This window comes from Pinus tabuliformis, chromosome 3_2 (assembly GCF_031772625.1).
Source record: "Pinus tabuliformis cultivar Carrire ecotype Pingquan chromosome 3_2, CPIR1, whole genome shotgun sequence".
Lineage (NCBI taxonomy): Eukaryota > Viridiplantae > Streptophyta > Pinopsida > Pinales > Pinaceae > Pinus > Pinus tabuliformis.
This window is the reverse complement of record NC_142302.1, coordinates 1,275,800,149-1,275,805,376: the sequence shown is the minus strand read 5'-3', so window position 1 is coordinate 1,275,805,376 and position 5,228 is coordinate 1,275,800,149.

Genomic DNA, 5,228 nt, shown 5'->3' with positions numbered 1-5,228 from the left:
CGCCAAAATGTTGAAGCCTTGGATTTCTGTTGCTCCAACATGGGGGGTAACCACCTGGTCTGAACCTTAAAGGCAATTCCTTTTCCATTTGGTATGGTGGCTCCGACTGGGGATGATGGGATGAGTTTCCCAATGTGGGTTTTAAAATGAGAATGGGTGGTTTTGTAGCGATTGAAATAAGAATAACGATAACTAAATGGCCTATTCTACATGCAAATATCTTGCTAACTTAATTTAATATAAACCCGGGTATTATGTGTGATATGCGATCTAAAAAGATATATGTTTTACATGTGATAATAAAGATCGTTCATGCATTAAACAGAGATGATAACATGTAAAGATAATTTCTTTGACTAAATAGTTAGTCAAAGAAATGTATAAACTATATCACATATATTAATGATCATATATGAAAATAAATACTTTCAGCTAGGCATCATACAGTGGTGCAATTAACACATAACAAAAAGAACATATTTGATATATAATTCACGAAAACGAAATGTTATAACTAAATAAAAAAAAACAAAACTAATCATACAAGATAAAAGTACCATATGTGTGAGATTCTGCTTATTTCACTAATGACATAGATGAACTCCTTTCTTTAGATCAAATTATTCTCCAAGTATACAATAGTGCATCAACAAAGGAAAGTAGTCTGATATTCAAAAGAAATGACCATGTTCCATAATTTCATCAAGGCATTCACAAACTTACAAAAGTGCATTCTTTGCAAATGTTTTTGATAAAATTCTGGACCCTTCTCTAAATGCATGAGAAGGGTATAAATACTATCTAACTAAAGTTCAAAAATAGATTATACAAAATATTTGAGGAGGTTTCAAACAACCTTCCTCTTAACTAGAAACTAACTCTAAAAATAAAAGTGATTTGATGAGTAGAGGTTATAAAGATGACTTGCTGTTTGCTAGCTTCTCCTTTAGATCACATATATCAAACATCGGTTTCACTTGAGGAGGTGCCCCAAACTGCGTTCTGACCTGTCCTGCAAAGATAACATCTGTGAGAGGTGGCAACATCCTTTGCGTTGAATGGAGTGAACAATTGAGCATCATTATTTGGCTGTGAGGTTTGACAAGGAATTGCTAATATGCCTCCCAGTCAGTCTTTGATAACTTTGTGATCGCTTCCCTTTGGGTTTTCACCTTTGCCTTCCAGTTTTTATCCAAGTCATTCAAATCTGGCAATGTCTTTGGATTACCTTCTTTCATCAAGTTGGTAGTGTGCTGAGTGTGATTTACTGCTTTTACTATGTTCTTTGCCACTCCTACTGCTCTTGCCACCGCTAATTCAGCTTGCTTGATCCGTGCATCCCAATCTGTGAATAAAATATCCTTATGTGTCTCCTCAATCTCGGGCAGATTAGCTCTCCTTCCTTCTTCAGTTTCTTGCCATTCAATGAATTCAAAGATCTTTGTATTTAAATCATTAAATTCAGTTCTTTGATCAATCGCCTTATCCGTTAACTGATCACTGGTAATCAGATAAGGAGTGACATGCGACATTCTTTGGCAAAATAAATCTTGTTGTTTTGATAGAATGGAATTTAGCTCTAATGCCTCTTTGATGAATTCATCAACAGTAGGGACATCTTTATATTTTGCCATGGCTTCTTGCAATTCTTGGATTTGCATGTTCTTCGCAGAGATGTCTGTTTCATGGCTTATCTTTAATATCTCCATATTCTGCTGCAATTGGGCTAGTTGTTTAGCGACTTGCTTGTTCACACTTGCCTTCTCAATTTCAAGTTGTTGCTCGAGCTGCGCTATCTTTTCTTCCCTTTCCCTTAACAAAATAGATATCTCCGTAGCTTTATCCATGGTGGAAGTTGCATATGCCCCTGTAAACTGCGACAGTCTGGTCAAATTTTCAGCAGGATTGGAAGGAATATCCTTCCAGACTATGTCCATTGGCTCATTCCCTAGTGGGATCTCGGGTGTCTCCACCCTCCTTCTTTTCCTTTGTCTTCTCACTACAGCCTTATGTAGTGGGCTGTAGAACACATCTAAAGGAGGAATTTTAGTCACCTTTAGGATAATTTCCGATGTGGGCAAAGCAGGAATGATTTATGTATGCTGCGAACTTGTCCCTTGCTCATCCATTAGCTCAGACTTTGAAGTTTTCTGAGTTTGTAGAGGAGTGCGATATTATGTGGTTTCCTGGGCATCTATTGTCTTAGGGGCAACAAATTACTTTCTTACTATGAGAAGGTCTGTAGCGGCTTCTCTAGAAAACCTGGGCGCTTTCTTATTAAAAATAAATTGATGCAATCATAAAATAAGACCATGCTATATTTTATAAAAATGGGGTATATAATGGGATTTCCGAATCTGTTTTTGGCTGAGATGGATCGGGTAGGGGTCTTGCAAAGTCCATTTCCAACCCATGATTGGAAATTTAGTACAGAAACAGATGGCATCCATGATATAGGCACTGAAATAAAATGGAGGAAGTTTCTTTGAGGAGGTGGATCTCTTTTGACGGTACTCAAAAATAGCAGTAGCTAGGTTATCAGATAGATAGTGGCCCAATTCATTATGTCGGAATTGACACAAGCAACAATTAAAGGAATCCATTCTATGGAAAACTTGGTATTATTAGGTAATCCATATAACCTACATAACATAGAAGCTGCATAGTTATAGGGGTTTGCCAAAGAATCTACGGGATACATACCTCTTTTATCATATTTGAATTTGTTCTCTAGGACCCTCCAGCCCTGGATAATCTTGAAGGGTTCTTCATTCTTATTTGCGAAGTTGGCCAAGTAATATTTGTCATATATATCCCGAGGGTCAGGAATATGATACATTTTCTTCAGGTCTTCAACTTTGAATGACCCCATTAGCTCCATTTTTGAGTTCCTGAATTGCCTGTCTTCAATACTGATATTTTCCACCACCTATCTAATCATATAAGTGTATGAGAGTGTTTTCGCTCTTTTACCTATTCTGTGAAGGAAGGAGCAAGAAACATATTTGATTGGACCCCCGAAGTTTTTATTAAGTTAGTTGTTGCCTTTGTGACAGTAATTTTAGGGCCCTCATCTTCAAGTCTGCTATATATGTCTTCCCATGCTGTCGCTCCTCAATCGACACTACAAATTGTATTAGTGAATATAGGTGACATCTCTGATCCCTCAGACTCTGTAATGCTCTGCTTCTTCTGATTTTGCATTACCTTTCGTAATGACATCTCTTTTGAAGCTTGCTTGAAACGAAAGAGCTATATCAGCGCACATAAGGGAGGGCAATTAAGGTAGAGAGTTCTTTGAAATGACTTTGAATCATGGGAACATTTTGCATGAGATTTCTATGTCAGCTAGCCATAACTTGAAAACAACAATTCCTCTCCTTGAGCTGCTAAACATTAATTACTCTGTCAAACCACTTAATATTTCATTAAAGCTCAATAACTTCCCACGCTTCACATTTGATTTGCACATCGCAACTTTCAAATGTTGTCATATAACATAATTCGGAGTTAATGCAAAATGAGATTGCGAAAATCACAATATTGCATTTCACAAATTCTTAAGGGGTGACACAATGGCATGCTTTATCAATTTTCGATTTGTGAAGTGCAATCGCGTGTTATTCAAGTGTTGTGATCGGAAAATCGCAGTGGGGACCTCATCGCATATCGCATTTTGGGATTTTTGATGGAATGTTAACAATTATTACATGGAAAACTACGAGATGCGATTTGCTATAAGAGCTTTAAACACGAGTTCCTTTTTGAAGGTTTTTAAGGCAAATTCGTAAAGTTAGCATTTAGTTTCAAAGGTTAAAATTTAAAAGGGTCCCCATTTATATGTCAAACATTATCTATTACTCGTATAAATGGAGGGGGGGGGGTTTACATAGTACAACAACGCCCCACTTCAGGATCAAAGTATTTGATTTTTCCCTCTCCTCTTGGGAGATTTTTTTTGGTTAACATTCACTCATGCAACTCGCATCAAGAAGACCTACTCTGATACCAAACTTGATCCATATCTTTTAAATTCAAAGATTAATACAAAATGATATATAAAAGAGCATGTAAGAAAGTAACTTAAACACATCAAAATAAGCGGAAATCATAAAGAAAGCATGAGATCAAATGCACAAAAACGATTTGATTACAGAGTTCACCCAATGTGGGCTACATCTTTAGACCCTTCTCAAAGTGGGGAGGCCTTCTTTCATTAAGTGGCAACAAAGAAATAAATTACAATAAACTTTACAAAAATGACCCTTATACCTCCAATATAGGTCATGGATGAAAATCCAGAGCCCAGATGCAAAAACGAACATCACCATTGAATTCCTGTTGTGAAATTGTATAAAAATGACTATAAATTTGTCAAATTTTGACACTGGCACCTCTGGACCCCAAAGGAATCTTTTCAGCATCTAGTAAGATTCCCGCTCAAGGTTCCGCCACCCTTGGCTGCTCCTGGTATTGTCGCTCCACTCCTATGCTATCAGTCCAATGGGAAAATGTAAGGTTTATATGTAAGTCAAGTGGCGGAATTACCAATGGTAAGACGTTGGCTCGTTAACTAGCCGTTTGGAATTAGTGTGTTGTTGGTTGGAGGGGTTCCGCGGTCGAACCCCACGGAACCTTTATTTTTGGTGCAATGTGATATTTATGGTTTCTGGAGCCACCCAGATCACCAAACCATCCTTTAAACCATATCAAGGTGAGAATAGCAAGATTGAAGAGAACACTGCCAGCGGAAAATTTTTGAAGAGCTGATGAGATTAGCATACATTGGTGACATGCCACATAGCCTTAATGATGGTGATGATAGTGAAAATGCAATGTATGAATAAGGATTGAATGAAATACTTACGCTTTTCTTTGGGGATGTAAACAATGATGACAATGATGATCATATGGTTGATAGTAACGATGATAGTAGGGGTAATTACCACCAATGTAATATTAATGATAACAACCTGAAAGACTTAATCAAGCAAGCAACTAAGACACCCATGTTCATGTCAGATGCAAGTAGAACCTAAAACTTGCATTCACATTAATATTATTAGAAATCAATTCATTATTTGGTTGGTCAGACAAAGGGTTGACTACCCTATTGAAGTGAGTTGAAACCTATTTCTTACTTTGCATTGCCAATTGGTGTACTTAATTTGTAAACATTAATCAACCTTGTTTATATTTCTTTAAGGGGATTTTAAAACCATACATTG